At 39.4% G+C, this 24,264-nt stretch overlaps 1 long non-coding RNA gene and 1 pseudogene across 1 annotated transcript; one reads left to right on the top strand and one right to left on the bottom strand.

Annotated features, from left to right (window-relative positions):
- Positions 1–1,393: 1,393 nt before the first annotated feature.
- LOC146380137 (TRPM8 channel-associated factor homolog) lies at positions 1,394–10,426 on the bottom strand (annotated as a pseudogene).
- A 2,712-nt stretch (positions 10,427–13,138) lies between these two features.
- Positions 13,139–15,936, top strand: LOC146380136 (uncharacterized). Its single transcript, XR_014801403.1, has 3 exons — positions 13,139–13,211; positions 14,282–14,877; positions 15,741–15,936. It is a non-coding gene; the product is annotated as an uncharacterized LOC146380136 (long non-coding RNA).
- Positions 15,937–24,264: the final 8,328 nt, after the last annotated feature.

The raw sequence follows: 24,264 nt of genomic DNA, 5'->3' as shown, positions 1-24,264 counted from the left end.
ATAGACTTCTGTGTGTCACTTAAAGTTATTTTCTAAAATAGAGGATAAGTATCTAATGAATATGTAATGTGTTCTCTGTTCATGCGATTGCAAATCTAATTGATCAGCTGCAAACATATTTCATAATCAGGCAACCCTGTTGAGCTGCTGGTTCAAAGTACAGATCCATCCATTCTCTTCCATTTATCCTTTTCAGGGTCGCAGGGGGCTTGAGCCTATCCCAGCTGTCTGAGGGCAAGAGTCAGGGTACACCCTGGACAGGTCACCAGTCTGTCACAGGGCAAACACCATTTGCACACACATTCACACCTATGGGCAAGTTACCAATTAACTTAAACCCAATAACTGCATGTCTTTGGACTGTGGGAGGAAGCCACAGTCCCCAGAGAGAACCCATGCAAACACAGGGAGAACATGCAAACGTGCACACAGAAATAGCCTGGCCTGATGATGGAATTGAACTCAGGACCTTCTTGCTATGAGACTGAATTTCAATCATCGCTCCAATCATAGAATTGCTGGCTGGATGGATGGATGGATGGATGGATGATGGATGGATGGATGGATGTGGGTGGGGGCTCTCCTTACATTTAATGACAGAAGCCATTAACATGAGCAGCTGCAGCCAAACAGCAGTGTATGATGTAAAAGCATTACATAGCACTAACAGCACTAAACAGTTCACTGTAAAACAGAAAGCGTAACTTTGAGCTGACTTTATTACCCAGCAGTCCATGTAATGTTCTTAGATTCACTGCACAGAATCTGTGGTTCAGCCAAACGCAATCATTCAACAACAGAACAAATATAGGCATCAATTCTTGTATATTTTTTTAAGTTTAACTGCATTGATTCCATGCTATTAGACAAAACTTTTACTTAATTACGCAAACAATCAAGATTACTAGGATCATTATACTACTGTCATTTAGTCTATGTATCAGTTCTCAGTCAATGGGAAAACAACTAATCCAGTTCTATCTTATCCTGTTGGTATAATACAGACATGAAACTTTGACAGTGAATGGTTTACATATTAAGTGTCATGCATATGATGTAACATACTAAAGTGATACTTACTACAAAAACATGATTACTAGTTCCACTAAAAACCACACAAAAACACCATCATAACCACAAACCACCACCAGTGAGCGTACTAAATAATTACACAGGTTAATTTTGCTCTATGTGTAACAGACCAAAAAAACAAAGGAACCAAGTGGCTGGCGTAGTGTACAGAAACAACTGTACCGAGTATGGCCTGAGGTCAAAATGAGATTCCAAATACGGTTTATTGTTAACTAATGTGGTTAAAAAAAAAGACCAAAAAAGAACAGTTTCACTCATTAAAACTAACATTAATTTTCTGTAGTCTGCAGTGGCACTGGATTCATCTGTACTGAGTCATGGGGTGATCATTCCAGTAAGGCAGCTTGGACAGTTTCATTTTAGTGGCTGCTTCTATTGGCCAGCCCCAGGCCTTGAAGAAGCCAGTCAGGTTCATCTTCACAGTCTGAGAGAAAGTCTCAGCATACAGGTTCATCTTTGTGTTGTTGTCATCAGGGAAGTCACTCATGTGGTGATACACAGCAAACACCTTCTTAAAGGCATCCCAGCCAAACTTTTCCTGGAGCTACAGAGAAGGTAGATATGACAACAAGCCAAACTACTTTTATACAAAATTGTTGCTGTTTGTTATGTTGTTTGTTTGTTGGGAGTATTTGCCTCTTGACATCCACCAGTGACTGGTTTATTATTGTTCTAAGGGTCATGTCTACCCCTTGCTATGTAATTTTCTCCTGTATATGATGCAATTTGACTTGCTAAATTTAAAGTGTGACTGGATGAAATGGAGTTACAGACTTTCAGTCTTATTCATATCATGCATTTTCTTCACTGTGGACCAAGCAAAATTTCTCTATAACTCTCTCACCTGCAGATATGTTTCCAGGGCAACCCACAGCTTCCAGTCACTGAGTTTCCTTCCTCCCTTCATGTATTTCTCTACTCGACTCTTTCGCTTTTCTAAAGGCAACTCGTCATGAGCCTGCATTGAACAACAATTGGAAAAAGTGCTTGTGTTTTATGATCATGTCTGATAAAGTAAATAACAGATTTTCAATCTCAACACCAATTGATTTACTCTACCTGTGCTCTGTTGAGAACCAGCACTTCTTCATGCACATACACTGACCACAGGTTGCATGTACACTCTGTGGTGTGTGGTGGGAACTCCCAGCAGCTTCTCTGTTGGTTGTGTCCCAACTCATGGATGGGACCCCACAGTTCTTTACTTTTTTTTAACACCAACTAATTCAGCAGCTGAAGCATGGTGTGCCATGATAGGATAACCTGCATGCATCCAGCCTTAACCAAAGAATAGAAAGTTGGTCTACAATGGGATACTAGTACTTAAGATTACATAGCTTTGTAAGAGAACAGTGCAACATATCAAATATTACCATTCATCATTCTAAAAGTGTATATATGACAGAAACATTCATTTCCTGTTTAAGTTAGGATGGAAACTACAAATTGTTGTGATCTATAAATGTAAATGGTTGTCTGTATATGTGTCATGGACAGGGTTCATGTCATTGGGACTCTCCATAAGCAAAGAAAATAAGAAACAAGTAAATACAAAAGCTTTCAGCTGCTCTCTTTTTCACAAGGGGTCACCACAGCAGGAGACAGTGGGCAAGTATAAAACATGAAGCAAAATGCACTTACCGACAGAAATCTGCACATCTGTCACAAAGCGCTCCTTGCGGGGAAATTTGTGTGGTTTGGCAGCCAGATCTGCAATGGCCCTCATCATTTCATCCCAGAGAGCGGCCACCTTGTCGGGGCGCTCCAGATCCCGAATAGCATCTGATGGTACGGTGAGGACGATGTTTTCAAACTCCAACTCTACCCACGGTGAAGGAGCTGTGCGCAGCGTTAACCACTCAGCTGCAGTTGTTACACCTGAAAAGAGCAAAAGGGGAACAGACCCATAAAAATGCCTTGGATTATTAAACTTTGTGTACTGGTTTAGAAGAGGGGTAAAGCTGTTAAAAGGTTCTTTGTTTAGCTTTCTTTACTAGAAATATGTTGAGCTCAAGTCACCTGTATTGTCCAATGAAAACACTGTACCTTCGATCAGAATGAAAGTGATCCAATTCAACAAGTATAAGACTTATCAGATATCTTCCATTAAATCAACTGACACAAAGTGCACAAAGTACACAGCACTGTTATAAACCACAGACTCACCAGACTTGTAATATGGAGCAGTTACAGCTTTCTGGACTGTGACCCCCAAACCCTTCACTTGTGTGTTGGGTGGAGCCACCAGATAGATGAGTCCCCCCCCCACAGGTTGGACACAAGCATCATGTCTGATGTAACAGTAAACTGCTCATGAACACATGGTGGTCTCTTCAGCTCATCCTTGTCATGTAGCTCATCAGTTTGACAGCCTATCTGAATCTGTAGATAAAATGGAAAATTGTGTCATTGCCTAATACTTTTTAGCTACACATTACAAGATAAATAAAAGCATAACAGGCTGCAAAATTAGATTTTCAATTCAATTCAAATCAATTTTATTTGTATAGTGCCAAATCACAACAACAGTTGACTCATTGTGCTTTATATTTTAAGGTAAAAAACCTACAATAATACATACAGAGAATACCCCATCAATCAAATTTCCCCTTATGAGCAGCGCTTGGCAACAATGGGAAGGAAGAACTCCCTTTTAACAGGTAGAAACCTCTGCTAGTACCAAGGTCAGGGAGGGGCAGTCAATTATCGCAAACAGTGGGGGCGAGGGAAAGGAAAGGGACGCCTCAGTAAGATGAACTTGGCCCTAAACCTCACTGGAGGTGAGTTATGGTTTCTTATGGTTTCTATCAAAGACCAGACAACATGCAGCATTATCAGAGGGACAAAGAGCTCAAAATAATTTGATTTTGTTTGCAGTACCTTCCAGTTTTTGTTGATAATCTCAGCTGGTAAGACCACGATGGTCTTCATTCCAGGACACAGGTAGAGACCTGTACTGATCCACTCTTCCTTACCTAGCACACACAAAATTAAAAAGAAAATACTATACTAACTATTAACTTTTATTAATTTGTTGAATTATATTAATTCACTATTGTTGTTAATAAGAAAAATTGTGCAGAAAATAAATATAAGGTAGCTAAAGCAGTATGAACAACTGCCATTGAGATGTGGAGTACTAAGTTTGTACACTAACTATAACAAGGCTTAAAGAGAGCACCAAACTGTAGTGACTCAGTAACAAACTGAAGAAACATCTGTGAGTCAAGGTTTAAGGGGCACAATAACAAAAAACCAGGAGGAGCTGCCAGAACCACTTCAACTGGCTCCTTTTAATGTGAAAGAATAGAATCCATCACACACCGAGAATGATTTCAGTTTATTGCTGATAATGCAGACCAAGCTTTTTCTGCAATTATAAATGTGACAGCAGACAAGACACCCCGTACTCCCATGTCATCTTGCACAGGATACTCCAAGGGACACAATTATATGCCTTGTCCAAATCCACAAAACACATGTGCGAACATGGGCAAACTCCCATGCACAATCAAAAATCTTTGAGAGGATAAATAGCTTGTCCAGCTTGTCCAGTCGGCTCTGTAATTGACTGCAAACTAAACACATTCAAAGCTGTGGTGAAGAAGAGATCACTGAACAAACAGTTATACATAATGGATAATCTTGACCACAGTCTGCACTGATTCAGCTCCACTGGCAGAAGGGCAGATACACAAAGTCTTTAATACCACATGCCATCACCCTCTATTATGCAATATACCTGTCTACCAGAGGGCATTTCCTCTTTCATTTCAGCATTTTAAAGCTACTTGTTTTATCATTATTATTATTATTATTATTATTATTATTATTATTAGTAGTAGTAATAGCTCATTGTGAATGATATAATTTTTTTATTTGAAAGAAGCCATACCCCGACATGCAACATTAAAGTTTGTAGTCACTGACAACTGCAAATGCAAAATCTGCGGTTCGCTTATTTTATGGTTTTCAATTAAATTGATATGTTCATGTTATGTAACATCAAGCACAAACATTACTGTAACATATAGAGCGTCATTGTCTAAGTCAGATATATTACTTAAACAATAAGTGCACGTATATGGTGTGTAGGTTGGACTCATCAATAGTTCACATATTTGTCAACAAAAATAAGCTCTGACCTGCTGTGTTAACATCGATCTTGATCTTATGGTTACAGACAACAGGCATTGCTGGATTATCCTTGATGAGGTAGGGCCGGAGGGCATCGGGATTTGGGCAAACCTTATATACAGCTGATCCCACACTGAGGAGTAGGTGGTCTTTTGGAGTCGTTACAGGACAGCTGTCGCTCACTTTGAAAGAAAATTTCAGTGGATGTTGATCTAACACATCTAAGTAGTTGATAGCTGTAGTGTACTATATGAGATACTGCATGATCTTCCACTCACCTGCGGCAGGCCTGACCTCTTTAACACGTCAGTGAGTGCAGCCAAGACTTGTCTGTAGTGGAAGCAGTCATGGGCTTTCATCTGCAAGTAGACATTGCAGTCACTGCCCAGCTTTTTCAAACATCCCTCCTCATGCTTCTTTAGTTTTCCACCTGTAGTCACATGGGCAGCAAAGCGGTACAGAAGGTGGCGGAAATGGTAAGTATCTTTAATAGCCTCGCTGGGAAAAGGGGCTTTGTATGATCCCGTGCTGATTGTTGCTTTCAACAGGCTCAATCCCATTAGGTTGAGGATCTTGTTTCCTGAAAGACATTAAACGATTCTTTATTGATTGTCATTTGGCTCCATCTTAAGTCACCACCATCACTAAGTAGCATATCAAAGACATTGCATTCATGCAATTTAATAGCATGCTATGTGGTCAAATGTTGTGTGTGTTTGTATAAGTACGTCCTCTAATTTACTGTGATCAGTGTTGGTTTTGTTACTCAAAAAAGTAATGAGTTACGAATATTACATAGAACACTTGCAGTATACAGGGAGTGCAGAATTATTAGGCAAATGAGTATTTTGTCCACACCATCCTCTGCATGCATGTTGTCTTACTCCAAGCTGTATAGGCTCGAAAGCCTACTACCAATTAAGCATATTAGGTGATGTGCATCTCTGTAATGAGAAGGGGTGTGGTCTAATGACATCAACACCCTATATCAGGTGTGCATAATTATTAGGCAACGTCCTTTCCTTTGGCAAAATGGGTCAAAAGAAGGACTTGACAGGCTCAGAAAAGTCAAAAATAGTGAGATATCTTGCAGAGGGATGCAGCAATCTCAAAATTGCACAGCTTCTGAAGCGTGATCATCGAACAATCAAGCGTTTCATTCAAAATAGTCAACAGGGTCGCAAGAAGCGTGTGGAAAAACCAAGGCGCAAAATAACTGCCCATGAACTGAGAAAAGTCAAGCGTGCAGTTGCCAAGATGCCACTTGCCACCAGTTTGGCCATATTTCAGAGCTGCAACATCACTGGAGTGCCCAAAAGCACAAGGTGTGCAATACTCAGAGACATGGCCAAGGTAAGAAAGGCTGAAAGACGACCACCACTGAACAAGACACACAAGCTGAAACGTCAAGACTGGGCCAAGAAATATCTCAAGACTGATTTTTCTAAGGTTTTATGGACTGATGAAATGAGAGTGAGTCTTGATGGGCCAGATGGATGGGCCCGTGGCTGGATTGGTAAAGGGCAGAGAGCTCCAGTCCGACTCAGACGCCAGCAAGGTGGAGGTGGAGTACTGGTTTGGGCTGGTATCATCAAAGATGAGCTTGTGGGGCCTTTTCGGGTTGAGGATGGAGTCAAGCTCAACTCCCAGTCCTACTGCCAATTTCTGGAAGACACCTTCTTCAAGCAGTGGTACAGGAAGAAGTCTGCATCCTTCAAGAAAAACATGATTTTCATGCAGGACAATGCTCCATCACACGCGTCCAAGTACTCCACAGCGTGGCTGGCAAGAAAGGGTATAAAAGAAGAAAAACTAATGACATGGCCACCTTGTTCACCTGATCTGAACCCCATTGAGAACCTGTGGTCCATCATCAAATGTGAGATTTACAAGGAGGGAAAACAGTACACCTCTCTGAACAGTGTCTGGGAGGCTGTGGTTGCTGCTGCACGCAATGTTGATGGTGAACAGATCAAAACACTGACAGAATCCATGGATGGCAGGCTTTTGAGTGTCCTTGCAAAGAAAGGTGGCTATATTGGTCGCTGATTTGTTTTTGTTTTGTTTTTGAATGTCAGAAATGTATATTTGTGAATGTGGAGATGTTATATTGGTTTCATAGGTAAAAATAAATCATTGAAATGGGTATATATTTGTTTTTTGTTAAGTTGCCTAATAATTATGCACAGTAATAGTCACCTGCACACACAGATATCCCCCTAAAATAGCTAAAACTAAAAACAAACTAAAAACTACTTCCAAACACATTCAGCTTTGATATTAATGAGTTTTGTGGGTTCATTGAGAACATGGTTGTTGTTCAATAATAAAATTATTCCTCAAAAATACAACTTGCCTAATAATTCTGCACTCCCTGTATTACTTCATTAGACATGAGACATGAAAAGGTAGAAACAGTGGCTGCAGACACAAACTAACAATTCAAAGAAATTGACCTGGTAATCGGTTCTTGGAGACAACAAGTTCTCGATTCCCATCCCTCGTCATCAGTGTATTAGTGGTTGTCTGTTACAGCACTGCATGTATACAATACGTTTTAAAGTATTGCTTTGGTTGATAAGAGGACAAGAGCTCTATATTAATGAGGTGCATTTATGAACAATTAGGTGGAAAATAAGGACAATAAAAGTATTTCTGTTCTTTATATCGAGAAACCCTGGAAGGTAAAATATCATACCTGAGAAATCTGTTAGTACATTTTGCCCAGCGTGTGTCTGTGCCCAGTACCAGGCATGTCCTCCAATCAGCAGGCCTCCTCCCTCTGCCACAAAGTTTTGGATTTCCTCCAAATGCTCAGTGATATACGCTTTACACACAAACACGCTGAGGTCTTTCCTGAAGTTTGTCTTCTCGCACTTCAGTCCAGACTCACTCAGAACTTTGAGTGCAGGATCCACCATGACACCAACAACCCCTTTGAGCCCTTCATCCAACCAGTGAATGGCGTTTCTCCAAAATGGAGCCATGCTCTAAAATCAAAGGAAAGCAGCAACAAAGGCTGTCATGTGTATGTGTGATATACAAAAAAGTCCAATCAGCATACAGTTCATTTTCTCACTTTTTTCCACTCTGAGGTTTATTACATAACCTCATTAAAGTAAGTGATTTTTGGAATTTGAAAGTTGTTTTGCCAGTACTCCATCACACTTAAACCCTCCACCACACTGATTGTGATTGTGACAGACTGCTGGTGGAAACAAATGTAGTGTGACACAAATGCATTTGTAAATGTACAACATGAATAAATTCTTACGTGTTGATTTTGACTTAGAAGGTCTTAAAATTTCAGAGTTATTTTTCAGAGCAACTATACCTCAAATTTCAGATATCCTTCATGTGTAACCACAATGACCCGTCCTCGCCCATAGTAGGCTCCTGCCAGGAATGGTCGTCCATCTTCTGTAGTGCCGATGGGAAAAGCTAGTGGGCTGTGGACTAGAACCTCAGAACACAGATACTCAGAGGGGAGGTTGAATTCCAAACCCCCCTGGAGTAAGAACTCCAAGTCATCCTTAAAATCCCTACTTGTCCTGTATTTAAAAGGTCAAAGAGGAACAGGAAAGACAATACATCAAAGTGAAATCAGAGTCTTTTTACTAAAAATCTGTTGTTGTTGTTGTTGTTATTGTTTTGTTTTTTACCTTATTTGTCATTATGAAATTAAAGTGTAAAATGTTTAATCTCTAAAATCAATGTCCTCAAAAAATATATTAATGTTGTAAAATAACAATTCAATTGAATTTAACTCTAAATTGATTCTACATTTGATCAGTAACTGACAAATAAATAACACTTGCCAAAATTAAACAAAAAAAGCTGTTTATGCAAAATAATAGGAAACTTTAAGCCACATTATTTTTTAATCTCAATTTTTTGAAAACTACACAAAGTGTGTACTAGGACAAAAAAAATGATTTTCTTCAAATAATAGATCAAATGTATTATTTCATTATAATTAAAAAATTCCTGTGATGGATTCATGGAAAAATGTAAGTTGAATTGATGGACAAAACAAGGAGGAAAGAAAAAAAGGAGAAAAAATATATATATTAAATGTATGATGTTGAATTGTAAGTTATAAAAAAAGCAGACTCTGTGCTTCTCTTTAGAGAATCCAAACACAGACACTCGGGGGAGGGACAGCATTTAACAAAAAACATGCACTTTATTGAAGGCAGAGCACGAAGGTACAAAATAAGAAAAACAAAAACCAACAGCTAAACTAAACTGGGAAAAAACTAAACTAGGAGCAAGGGTTAGACAAGCGTCTTAGAAAATTTATTCCCGGATAATACAATAAAAAGCAAAACTAATGGGAAAAAAACTTTATATAAAATTGTAATTTTTATAAAAGCTATTTCTACTTAATAATTAGGTAACGCAAAGGAATAGATTCAATGCCAAATTTCACTTTAATACAATTGTATCAAACAAGAGAGAAAAAATGTTTTCACATTAAAAGTTATTATCTGAAAAGCGGAACTTCTAGAAATCTGCAATAAAACAGAACTCCAGCATATACTCACGCTAACGACATCCAGGAGGACGGGATCTGAGGGTAGACGGGCAGGTTCTCCACTTCACCATAAAGCTCAGTGAAGTAGATTCCTGCCACTCCCGACACTTTATTCCCATCAAACTGATGCAGTGTGTTCTCTTTGGGGTGATCTGCAGCCCAATGCCACGCCTGTCCAGCTATCAGCACCCCTCCTCCAGCTTTCAGAAACTCCACCAGCTCCTTTGGGTCTGAGCCCACGCTGTAGGCATCGGTCACATAAACACCAACTCCCAGTCTGTCACTGAAGGCTCCCACAACTTCTACTTGGAAGTTGGATTTTTTTAGGCTATTAGCAGCTGCACTGACATTTCTGTGCACCCCTACAGAGAGGTTATCAGATCCATCACCTCTCAGCCAGGTCACAGCATTTTCTACCAGTGCAGGAAAGGCTTTCAAGTAGCCCTCATGACCCAGGACCACAATCCTTCCACTGCTGTACAGAGAGGCAGCCATCAGCACCTGACCTCGGCTGTTCATTGCTAAAGGAAAGGCATGGTCTCCGATCAGCACCAGGCCACTGGGAACACAGGGTCCCTGTAGGTCCAGCTCCTTCAGGCCTCTCATCAGGGAGATGTAGGCCTCTTCATGTTTGATTTTGAATGACTGGTTAGATGACATAGTGTAGAGGATTTATACTCTGTAGACTGATGAAGAAGGTGAAGGTTAGGATGCAGGGGAAAAAGGTTGTTAGCACATCAGCTTTAATAGTTTTTCTTACATATATGTATGCCAAGCTAAGTTGATGGATTTAAAAAAGACTCACTTAACATAAAAATAAAAGTATTATTCTTTTAAACATCAAGCCTCACAGCAAATTTTCAAACTGCAGCTGGTGAGAAAATAAAAAGCTGTTCTCCACTGATCTCATTACAACCACACACAACTTTTTTTTTTGTCTTTTTGTTTACCTGAACGTTGCCTTTCTGTAGCACAACAGCTTTAAAGAAAAACACCAGGAGCTCTACCAGACAGGACAGGAGAAGGAATGTAAAAAGAGCAGGGAAAGGTGATGTTTATATCAGAAGATATGACAAGAAGAGGAGGGACTTTAGTGAGGACAAACAAGGAAAGAACTACTGATGAGAAACAGCTCCTTTTATGTAAGTATGTATATAAATGTACTCAATTATATTCGGTCACAGACCTTTGTGTTAGTTTTCTTTGCTATTTGAGTTCAGACTTGTGTTTGTTTTGTTTCTGTAAGACACAGAAAGTTCTTCACTCAGCACAAATACTGTGCAATCTTTAACTCATCATATACACCTTTAACATCAGAAGTTCACATTTACAATCGCAGTCCGCATGCCTCGAAATCAAACACACATGCCAAAGCAAATTAAGACGGATTACCACTGGCTTTTGAGCTACTTGACAAAAAAACAAGTACTCCCCCTTTTGGCTGAGGCTTACTGATCATCACTGTGACCTCAGTGCACAGGCTGGTGGGTTTTTAGTTACTGAAGACAACTTGTCTTGACAAAGCCCCTCTTTGGAAACAAATGAGTTCCTAAACTATTTCCCTGCAAGCACTACATTTATAACATTAACAACATTAACAACAGAGTAAGTTATTTTTGTATTTGAGTCTGTGTGAATGTGTTTTAGAGAGCCTGCCCCTTTCCTCTTGGATGCCCCAAGTGCCCTTTTCTTGATGCGTTTTTATTCATTTATTTATTTAGTAAATGTGTGTGTGCATGTAGAGCAGGGTCCCCAACTCCAGGCCTCGAGGGCCAGTGTCCTGCAGTTTTTAGATGTGTCCTTGATCCAACACAGCTGATTCAAATGGCTAAATTACCTCCTCAACATGTCTTGCAGTTCTCCAGAGGCCTGGTAATGAACTAATCATTTGATTCAGGTGTGTAGACCCAGGGTGAGCTCTAAAACCTGCAGGACACTGGGCCTCAAGGCCAGGAGTTGGAGACCCCTGGTGTAGAGTCCTGCCCGTGTCCCTCAACAATAACTATTAATCACAATTGTGCTAAATAAAACGATCTGACTTGCATCACTCACATGACATCCACTGTCGCTGGCGGGTACAGTAATCACTTTGAACACAAACTATAATGAGGCTTAAAGAGAGACCCAAACTGCACTGACTGAATCAGGGCAAAAACAAACTGAAGACACACCTGTGAGACAAGGTTCAGGGCACAGTAGCAACAATCCACAGGCGTTAGTGTTAGCCTAAATCAGCATCAATTTACTCTAAGAATTAAGCAAGGGGCCTCACATTGTATGACTGAATCAAAACACAGTTAGAGGCTACAGTGAACACCTTACAACAAAAGAAAAGCCCACCTAAATTAGCCTACGTCTTTCCAATTGTCTAATATGCACCACTGATTAACTGTTGCCTTAGAACTGAGTTAAATAGTAATTCAGATTCATTGCAGTCATTTGTTTTGAATTTCCTCAGAATAATGCAGCCTTTTACTGAACTTTATATAGACACACACACACACACACATACACACATATATACATATGATGACAATACTAGGCACAAGTACATAAATAAAGCAGCATTGATGTCAGCTTTTGTTTTTCATTTTAAAATTGTATTGCCGTTTTAAATTCTGCTTTGGTTTGTTGGTTTATTATTATTACACGTGGCTACAACTGTAGCTGTGGCTACAGTTGTGGCTACAGTTGTGGCCACAGCTGCCCTGAATGTATGAATGTGAGAGTGAATGAATAGTGGTATTGTAAAGCACTTTGAGGGGTCCCGAAAAGCGCTATATAAATGCAATCCGTTGTTGTTGTCATATTTTTAACAAATCAAATGTTTAATTTGAAAGACATTATAGTGTATTGTGATACCCCTACATACAACATCAAAAGTCAGTGAAATCTACAAATGTAAAATCTGCATTTCACTAACTTCATTGTTTTCAATAAGCTGTATATATTAATGTAACAATAACTTATGCACACACATAGGTTGTCAAAAATAATGAGCTCTACCCTACTGTGTTAACATTGATCTTGGTCCTGTGGTTTCAGACAACAGGCATTACTGGATTATCCTTGATCAGGTAGGACAGGAGGGCATCAGGATTTGGGGAAACTTTATATGCAGCTGATCCCGCTCTGAGTAGGCAGTCTTTTGGAGTCGATAAAGTACAGCTGTCGCTAACCTTAAAAGTAAATGAAAACGGCATTAAAAGACATTACAGGCCTCCAGCTGCTCAGTGATATATGCTATACACACAAACCCGCTTAGGTCTCAGATGAACATATGAGACACTTTGACTCTTCAGTGCAGTGTGGAGTCTAACAAAGATCTGTTTTTTGTCCCAGCTGATCAGCAGGAGGAGAAGAGTCTGACAGAGCAGCAGAGGAACAACAGCTACTTGGACTCAGCTCAGCCACTGCAGAGAAAACAATGAGCTCAACACAGAAGGTGACAGAAACTAGTGTTAAGAAATACTCCATTAAAAGCTGAAGTACCGATATATGTTTTATGCTAAACTAACTGAACCTTGTGCTATATTAATGTAACGTAATAATAATGTAATAATACAATGCAGTAAACAGTAAACTTACCTGCTTATCCTGCACTAACCTGCAGAGGATTTTTACAGCAGTCTTTAAATCACACTGTGAGACAAAATGCACATAAAGAGTTTTGTGTTTGCTGATGTTTGTTGAGCTGATAGAAACGCTGCATTTGACATTACCTGCCACATAAAAAATATTACTCCATTTTTTCTTTGTTGTCTTTGTATTGCTAGATGTTGAAATACCGCGACTGCACCTTATCAGCACCTGCAGTCGTTCAGGTTTTGTGCCAAAAAACATAAACACCGGCCCAATTTAACCCCTGACTAAAGCACACAGTTTTGCCTCTTTCATCTCTCATGATTAGTACATGATCATGATTGGATTTCACATGTTACTGTTTAGGCTCAAATCGATTTGATCTTTGATACCTGCAGTGATGAAATAACTCCCCTCAAATGCCTTAAACCAGAAGTAACAAGCCTGTTTTGAAAATGTAAGGAGTAGAAAAGTAGAGAGTAAAAGTAAAAAAAAAAACCCTCAGGTTATATCAGACTCTGACATCATCCTTCACTGAACCAAGCTAGTAACTGTTACATTTGATTCATTATCATTGAATAAATTAGACAATTACAGAAATATATAATAAGAATCAGCAACAGGAAATATAAAAAAGTACGGACCTGGTAAACATTTATTACTATTCTGAGTGTGTTAGCATTAATATTTGTGTACAAGCAGGAGGGATGGGCATGATTTTAGAGTGTTTACAGTCATTAATTATGTTTAACACCAGGTTGGATGTAATGTGTTACTACTACCAGTAGGTGGGGATAAGAGACCTTTAAGGTGTTTGGTGCCACACTCCACCTTCAGGTTTAAAACTAGTGTTAATGGAGGGAGTTTGAAGCTTCAGTTTGTTCAATGAATGCATTTCAGTCACTGCCTCTGTTTGTATCTCTGTCACTGCAGGACCAACATGGACCGAGAAGTCAGCGCTCTCAGGAGGCCGACAAACCTCACAGAAGAAAGAGAGAGAAAAAATACACCTGTGACGAGTGTGGGAATGGTTTTACTTTGAAGTCTAAACTAAAACAACATCAGCTCATCCACACTGGAGAGAGACCGTTCAGCTGTGACTTGTGTGGAAAGTCGTTTTCCTGGAAGAAAGCCCTAAAAACACACGAAGTCATCCACAGTGGAGTTAAAGCGTACAGCTGTGATCAGTGTGGCAGAGCTTTTACTCAAAGTAGCCACTTACAGAGTCATCTAGTTACCCACTCTGGAATTAAGGCATACAGCTGTGACATCTGTGAAAAACTTTCAGCCAGCTAGGGTACAGAAATATACACCTACGCATTCACTCCGGAGAAGATGTGTACTGGTGTGATCAGTGTGGCAAATACTTTACAACAGACGCACACTTACAAAGCCACATGTTTACCCACACTGAGGAGAGACCTTATCAATGTGACCTGTGTGAGAAGACTTTTAAAGCTCCGAGTCACCTGAGACAACACCAACAGATCCACACCAGAAAGAGACTCTACAAGTGCAGTTACTGTGAGGTATGTATTTTTATTTTTATCTTGTATCAGTCTGACTGTTTGGAACAAGTCTGCTCATTAAATTGTGTTAGCATGTTAGCACTTCTACTGCACCGAAGAGTAGCTCTGAGCCATTATTCAAGTTTTAATTTCAGTTATGATTTTTGTTTACACAATCATAAGAAAAACTAAAAGTCCTGAAAACTGATATGAAACTAAAAAGTCCTGAAAACTGATACGATGCTGTTATTGAATCTTCAGGCAGCTTCGTGGTATATCATGGTGTTATTATTTCTGTATAAATGGCCTTTGGTTTACAGCAGCTCATTCCTCTGTCAGGTGTAAATGGAATAATATAAAACAAAACAAAACCATTCAGTAATCTTCTCATATGGTTAACAAAGTTGTATCGTTACGTAATGTTTCGTAGTATTGTAGCTGTAGTATCATTGCTTTCATATAGCTTTAGTACTTTTAGTGTTAAAATACCCATTTAATGTTATAATTGCAGTGTCATTGGGGGTAATAGTGTTTTTTTGTGTCCCAGTCAGCTGAGTGTTATAACTGCACAACTACAGTGTTTTTAATGCAGTATTAAATTAGTATTATTGCAGTGTTACAGTAGTTTAGCACTATGTGGATACCCTAAAAACATTAGTGTGGTAGTACTTAAGTGTAAGTCAGATGTTACTATAATATTAAATAAGTATTACTGTAGTATTATGGTGGTAGTATTGTAGTTATTGTAGCCCAGTAAACTGAGTGTGTTAATTGAAACAATTAAAATATGATTGGACGTCTGCAGAGATGCTCTTTATTTCAGGCCACGTTCAGGATAAAAGTGTTGAAGGACTGACTTACACTGTCTTTGTGTCTTTGTTTAGAAGCAGAGCGACACAGATGGATCCACTTCTCAACCCTGTCATCGCTGTGGTGGTGGGAAAGACTTTCGTTGTGACATCTGTGGAAAAACTTTCAGTCAGCAAGCCGGCCTAAAAATACATCAACGTAAACACACTGGAGACAAACTGAAATACTGCAAAGAATGTGGGAGAAGCTTCCCCACATCAGGTGACTTAAAACGACACAAACTGTTTCACAGTGGTGTCAAAAAGCACCTCTGTGATCAGTGTGGGTCATCCTTCACCACTGCAAGTAACCTTAAAAAACACAAACGAGTCCACACAGGAGAGAAACCATACAAGTGCAGACACTGTGACAAAAGCTTCTCACAGTCAGGTAATCTTAACGAGCATGAATGTACACACATGGAAGGAAACTACAGCTGTGAGAAGTGTGACAAGAGCTTCAGTAATCTCAGTTCATACTCTGCACACAAACGATCCCACGTTACTAATAAACTCTTTCACTGTTACCAATGTGCCAAAACATTCACTTCATTATCTGCTCTGTGCAAACATCAGCGTGATCACGCAGGGCTCAAATCGTTCCCATCACAGGATGACGGTGAATCTGAAGAGAGAGAAACATCCTCTTCTGGTTTCAGGGTCCAACTTAAAACCCTTGAGATCAGGCTCCACAGAGTTCAGATAGACTCTGCTGTAAAGATCTAGTGAGGCAGCTATGAATGAAAATGTTCCCGTAGTTCCATTTTAATCTTTGTAAACTGTTCTTCTGTAGTGTTTGTGTTCAGTGGTTACCTTTTTTTTTCAGTGATTTCCGTTTTCTTTCTCAAAAGTTCAATGAAAAATCAGTTCCCTGTTCTTAAGTTTTTATTGAATTTATTTTGTTAAATAAAGTTAAATGAAGTTAAAAAATGTTAAATAAAGAAAAAGTTTAATGACAAAGATTTTGAGCCATGATGTCATTTCCTGTATTTCAGAGTAAAGACTGAAGTGACAAATGGAAACATGTTTACAGTCAGAGTCTGATGATCTGTTTTCAGTGGCACAGATGGAGGTTTATCAGAGGAGGAGACTTGGCTGTTCTCTACTCACACTGAACAGGGTTCCTGCAGCTTATGAAAAATCTGTCCTGAAAGTTATGAAAAATAAGATCTTTAAAATCTTTTTTTTTTTTTTTTTTATCAAACTTGCTGTAGGTATGAAAACTTCTGATTTTCTGTTTAAGCTGTCAAAAAGATTCATTTTGGAGAATAATCTTTTAAAGTTGTGGTTTCACTTGCTCAGTTTATCAGCGTTTCCTGATACAAGGCAGGATGGATCCATGCTTTTGTTGTTTAAGACAAATTCTGGCACTAAAATCTGAGTGTTGCAGAAATTGAGACCCATCAGACCAGGCAGCATTTTTCAATCTTCTATCGTCCACTTTAGTTCAAAAATCATTTCATTTTCTATAAGAATGTCATTAAAAACCTGTGAGAGTGCTGTTTCAGTGGAATGTAAATGTTTAAAACTAGATTAAAAAACCTCCATAATACCATTAGTATCAAAATTGTATTGAATTGGGTAAATACTATGTTCTGGGAGTTTTGAGATCGGTCTGTAATTTGAGCAAGCTGAGGGTTCAAGGAAAGTTTTTTGTAATAAAGGATGTACAATTGCATGTTTAAAACCATCGCGAACCACACTAGAAGTCATACTGTTATTTATAACGGCAAGGACTGAGGTTCCAATCGAGGGAAAAACCTCTTTAAAGAGCCATGCAGGGATAACATCCGCAGGAGAATCAGAGGGTTTCATTTGTCTAACCAGCTCATTAAGAACTGTGAATGAAACAGGCTTGAATGAATGTAAAACAGCTGAGCAGAGAATAAACACTGATGGGTCATCTGTAGGAAGTACTATTGCTGACCTGATAGACTCGACCTTGTTTACAAAGAAATAAAGGAACTGATTACATGTGTCAGCAGAGGCTTTCAGGGTTGTTTAGAGTAGAGCTGATAGTGTTAAAGAGAACACGGGGATTATGACAATTTAACACAATGATCTGAGAAAAATATCTGTTTCTCTCATTCTCACTGTATTCTGATCAAATTTCCAACATTCTTTTAACATTTCAAAAGAAACCTGCAATTTGTCTTTCTTCCACTTTCACTCTGCTCTCCTACACTGACGCCTGACTGCTCGGGTGGATTCATTTAACCAGGGCTGAGGAACACATTTTGGGCGCCTGGTTTTTAACGGGTTCACAGTGTTTAGGGTCTGAGTACAGGTTTCCTGGAACTGCAAAAGCAGCTCATCTGGGGTGGGCCCAATAAGTAATCTCAGGGTGGTAAAGATTTTCTTTATAAAAGTGGAGGAGAAGAGAGCAGCTTTAAACTCATGCACAAGAGAAATGTCAAATAAAACAGGTTTGTGATGAGAGAACACTGAATCCCACATTTCCAAATATAAAACAGATAAACCATATGATAACACCAGGTCAAGAGTGTGCTCCTGCTGATTTGTAGGGCCTTCTACAAACTGTACAAGGTCAAAACACTGAATAAGATTTAAACACTCCTGAGCAAGCAGTCCATCAGGGCAACAGACATGAATATTAAAATCACCAACTATTATAATCAGATCCTGTTTCGGCACAATTTCAGCCAAAAACATGAAAAGTCATTTAAAAAATCTTTGTTAAAGTTAGGCGCTGATAGATTACTGCACACACAACCGGTTGAGAGTGTCAAAGGTCAAATATGAGAAGTTCAACGCTGGAGGGGAAACCAGTACATGGAGTTGTTTGTAGTGAAAGTTCTTTTCTTAAAAACAGCCAATGTTCCTCCTTCTCTACCTGATCTCCTTGGAGCATTAAGAAATGAGCAGTCGGAGGGTAACAGTTCAGAATTAAAGCTAGGCTTACCCACTCTCATCTGTGTCTCAGTCACAAACAGGAGATCCAATCCACTGGAAGAAAAAAAATTGTTTATAATGAACGTTCTATTTGCTAAAACCTCACATTTATCAGAGCCGCCCTTGTTGGAGCTGGAGCCTGGGTAGAAGTTGTCTGTGTAGCCCACGTTAATGCGTACAAATTCAAAAAGTTTATTCCACGACTCCCAAGACAAAAAAAAAAACAGTGGCAAGCAGGGTTATGGACACCTCAGCCCACAACAGGAACCAGACAGGAGAAAACAGGATCCGGGAGACGCCTTTGGATGTGACAGAACTAGGGATGGGTATCGAAAACTGGTTCTTGTTGAGAACCGGTTCCCACTGTTTCAATTCCTTGGAATTGTTTGCCATTTTTGCAAACGATTCTCTTATCGATTCCAGTCGCCCCGAATGACGTCACCACGTTGCGGAGTGTCATTTACCTGGCAGGAAACATGGCGGCTCAAACGCTAAAAAGTTTGATTATACTTTACGAGAACGGATGACAACAGGGCAACTTGCAATACTTGCCAAGTAGATATTTCATTTAAGGGAGGAAACACTACGAATATGCAAAAGCATTTGCTCACAAAACACGCGATAACCTTAAATGAATGTCGTGTTTTTAATTCCGCTCCGGACTCGTGAATCTCATCCCAGTAGCAGCAGTAACGTTTGTACGTCCTCTCCCGTTAATGCGGCAGGTAAATCATCAACTAACAGTGCACATTATGTTAGCGCGATCTGCCTTATTACAAAACCTGCCAATCCTGTGCATTTAGGTGACCATGATGAGAGAGACAGACAGAGTCTGGCTGGCTCAGATGCTGGCAGTTCTCACTGCAGTCTACCGGTAGCGTCTCCTTTCAGGCCAGGATAGACGAATGTCACCGAGCAGTGACTAAGTTTGTGGTCAAAGCCTTGCACCTATTTGCTACAGCAGATGCCCTCGATTTTCGGTAAGTCAATGTGTTTAATTGTAGGCAGGGACATTACTAGATATTCTTGTGTAATTGCTACAGAATAATTTATGTTATACTTTGTTATTGCTACAGAAGAATATTTATTTCATTATTTTACATTTACAATTTTTTTCCCGGGGACCCTGTGACGCCCCATTGAAGAGCCGTAGGCTGTGGATCTCTTAAGATCTCACTGTTGGGTTTGTAAGGCCATGTTACTCCTAAATTTGTTAAAGATGTAAATGTAGATGTAAAACAAAGTTCTAAGCTAATCGACCTTAGTGTTCTCCTTTTAAAAAAAAAAAAGAATCGATAAGAGAATCAATAAAGAATTGAATCGTTAAACAGAATCGAAAATGGAATCGGAATTGTGAAAATCTTATCAATACTCATCCCATAGACAGAACGGACCATAACCAGCTGGCCGGCCATTGAAGAAAAGGTAAGGCAGCTTTAAGCTTCATGTTTGTGTTTATGTCTGTGTCTTTCAGAGGAGGCTGGAGGCACTGAAAGGCTTTTCTATCAGTTCCTGTTGAATCAAAGAAGAACCATAAAGGCTGCTGGACTGCATGATGGCCTTACCCCCGAGAAGCCTTCCTGTTAAAGGAGGAACCAATTAGAAGCTATTTTCAAAGTAGCTGAGCTGATTTCATCTCAAGTAAGTGAGGAACTGTTTGTTCATTTGTTCTGCCACTTAAAGCACATTTAAGGACGTATTTTGTCTTGTGTGTCTAGTTGAATTTATTCTAGTGACTCTCAAGAAGATTTGCAATGATGGACATGTTTTTCATGTTCATCCAGCTATTTATTAATTTCAATATCTGAAATTATAAACATAATAAAAATATAAAAATCACCTGCTGTTTACATTTTAATGACATAAAACCAAATGTCTGTCATCATATTAGATAAGTATTCCTCACATGTCAGCCATATGCTGTACAGTAAAGTCATACTGACACAGGAGAGGGATAACTATGGCTATAACAACATTACCAGACACGTTCAAGCTGCATGATGCAAATAAAGTGACTAAATTGTCTTTTTTATTGTCTTCAAACCAGCAGACAAAGCCGATGGAAGAAGTCGGGGAAGAAATTTAAGCCGTGTACTGAAAATATATTTTTTCTTGTTATCTGAAGACATTTGGAGTGATGCTTCTACAACTCAGTTTTTGGTTGCGCTGAAGTAAAGTTTACACTCTGAAAGTCACAGTGTTGATATTCAACACAAAGAGAAAGCTCACATGTTTGAATTTGTTTACGATTACAGTTTTTATAAATTCTGACTGTTACAGCTTGTACAGCTTTGATATTCTTTGACACCAGATATGAGGTGATGGGATTGAATATATGTCCCAATGAGCCATTTATACTAACCAGTGACAGTATAACTGTAACACGTTTGTAATTCAGATCCAACATTTCTGAGAGAATTAACTGAATTTAAAAAATGGCAGACCTCAAGCCAGATTTAATTGATAGAGATATTTGCATGCATCATTAAATGTATGTATCCCAGATAATTGGTTTTCATCTTGTCCTGGGAGACCCACCCCTTCCTCCCAAGTTAACTGCAAGTTAACTAACTAGTGGGGGCATTTACACACTCACAACCAGTGGGGTAAAAACAGCAACCAAGAAACTGGCAGCCTGCAGGGCCACTGATGTGCTAGAAGAGCTAGAAGCTCTGGTCATGGAGAAACTAAGAGGGGACAGGAAGTTAAATGACTACAAAGATCAAATCATAAAAGCCACCAGTACCCACACTGGGTTCCCTGACACAAGAGCTCAATGACCATTAATGTGTATGTCCTCATCACTGAAAGAGTGGCCAGTGACCTGTACGTGTTTCTGTAAACGTTTGTTGTACTGAAAATGCTACGTTTAGATGAACAGAATTGACTTTTTGGGATGTCCTTACCTGGATGATTGAGCACACATGAAGGTATTTCCAGAAGCCACAGATTCTATTGAATTCTAATATTTCTCAAATCAACAGGTTTTAAGATAAAGGGCCTAATATCAGTGATGGGAATGACGACGTTACAAGTAACGGCGTTACTTTTTTCAGTAACGAGTAATCTAACTAACTACTATTCCTATCGTTACAATGCCGTTACAGCTACTAACAAGAAAATGCGGTCCGTTACTATTTTTCATCAAACAGACGGATGAAGCTGTGTTCAGCTTACCGCAGCTTATATCAGTTGCACGGAAGTAGCCTAATCTGGACGCTACAGCTTTAAGCAGCTGCGCGCTCCCGCGGACGGCAATCACGATCACTGTCTAGCACAACACCTGGAGCTAAGGGGGCAAAACAATCGCATGAGTGCTGCTGTTTGACTGAGGAAGAATAAAGTAGTCGTGGTAAGTCAATCACATGACCACTTAAAAACAAAGGAAAAAGGTGATATATAGCAGTTTTAAATTGTGTTGATAGGCCACGTAAAACCAGAGTCATGATAAACAATATATACGCGGCGTTTTTTTTTCAATAGTTTCGTCATGTTAGCGCTAGCAAGCACTCTCTGCTTATGAGCAAAAACCAGGGGAAGTTTTATGAGTGATGGCGAGAGAGAGAGAGAGAGAGAGAGACAGCAGAAAAAGAGAGAGCGCGAGTTTTGAGATGTGAGAGATTTGTGACGTTTAGCGTGTTTGGAGTGTGTAGTTAATGTGTTGTCTTGTGTAGTTAGTGGTCGTGTCCAAATTCATGGGCTGCATCCTCCTGAGGCCGCATTTGTAGACCGATTACGTCACAGCGACGCGCCGAAGGCTGACCAAATTCGTAGACTCCTCCGAATGCAGCCGACAAATGCGTACTCCTTTTCCCCGAATTTGAAGGATGGGTCGGGTGTGTCCTTCGTGGCCCACCATATCCCAGAATTCATAGCGCGGCCCAGCCAAACTCCAGTTTTCAACAATGGCGGCCGCTACTAAGTTTTAAAATTACTCTTACTAATCTTTCTGGGTCACAAAATAAACTTTTAACATATTCTCAGGCGAGAAAGTACCTGTGTAAACATCAAATATCTGCTCGGTTTATCAAGATATCGCATATTTGCAAAAGTGCTTCGACGTTTTCGGAGACGTCTGCTACCCACCAGCTCGATAGCTAGCCAGGAGCTCGAGGGTCACTGAAGCCGCCGAGAACGGCACAACTCCCGGCACATCATTTTCAGATCACCGCGGAGTTTCGCTACTCAGGTTAAACGTAATATATAAGTCACTTAGACAACCTAAAAATGTTATTGTTGGGCTTTTTTCAGTGTTTTATTTGTTCGTGAGTCAATCGGTTTGGCTGAGATTAAAGTAAATTAAATTAGATAAAATAAAACTTTATTAATCCCCCGGGTGGGTTCCTCCTTGGTTTTTACACAGCTGAATAAATGTCAAACAGAAAACTGATTAAACAGAAGTATGAGACGGTCGAGAATTTCTGCCAGTGTCCGGTTATATTTTAGATAGCAAGGAGCAGACGGCTGAGTTTATTAAACTCCACCGAGATAGCGGTGACGCTAATCAGAAGGCTAGACCGTCCAATTTCCCCAGCCGTTTACTTCCGGCCTACCCGACCTTCTGAGGACCCGGCCCACGTAGACCGCGTCCTCAGGAGGATGCAGCCCATGAATTTGGACACGACCAGTGTGTAGTGTTGTGGATAGTTTTGTGTTGTGTGTCAGAACAATGAGGCGACTGCTGTCTCCAGGTGGAAAAAGGAGTGATACACCTGCTGCTGTCAGACCTGCAGGTATCAGGCTGTGATGTTCTCCTTTATGTGGACAGAAATTATATTTTGGAGTGGCACAAATAATTTATGTGGCATCTTATTGAAGGCAGAACAACTGATTGTTCTGTAAATAGTTTGAAATGGTTATTTTAAAAAAGGGTAAAAGGTAAATGGATGCAAATAACTTTGTTGTTTGCAAAACTTGTTCATAGGATTTTAAAATTGACAATTAATATTTGCATTTAAAGTTATGAAATATGATTCATTAAAGATGTTTGTGGTTGTTACAGTAAAAAATATAACTTTTCTACTCTATTATGTTTTTTGTCTGATTTTGGATCAATACTGTTAATACAGTATGTCAAAATGAAAACATGACTGTAAATTCAGGCACGTGAGGTTGTGCTGAAAAGAATGATACCAAACAAGGCAAAGTAAATAGTTTTTAAATGGCCAATTATACCCTGGACCCCAGAGGGTTAAACATTTTTTTTTTTTAAGTAACGCAATAGTTACTTTTCAAGTAATTAATTACTTTTAGAATATTGTAACTCAGTTACTAACTCAATTACTTTTTTGAAGTAGTAACTAGTAACTATAATTGAATTACTTTTTCAAAGTAACTTGCCCAACACTGCCTAATATTCAACCCATGCCCATCATTTACTAAAAGTACAGAAAACAGAACAGATCAGAATCCTGATATCCTGTCAGCTCAGTCATTGATACTAGCTGCTATTTACAATATCTGTGATATTGAACATTAACTGTTGTAAGGCTCTCCACCTTGGCTGATGTGTGAAGGATAAAGCACACACCCACCTGTGATGAGAAACCAAACACAAGATTTTATTACACTTTTTAACAAAAATATGTTTGAGACTCAATAAAAATGACACATGGAGAAAGTATTTCATTTTAGCAAAGTCCTCGTT

This window comes from Perissodus microlepis, chromosome 9 (assembly GCF_051167445.1).
Source record: "Perissodus microlepis isolate ML-2025 ecotype Zambia chromosome 9, ASM5116744v1, whole genome shotgun sequence".
Classification (NCBI taxonomy): Eukaryota; Metazoa; Chordata; class Actinopteri; order Cichliformes; family Cichlidae; genus Perissodus; species Perissodus microlepis.
The sequence above is the reverse complement of the archived record's forward strand: the minus strand, read 5'-3'. Positions and strand labels throughout refer to the sequence as shown.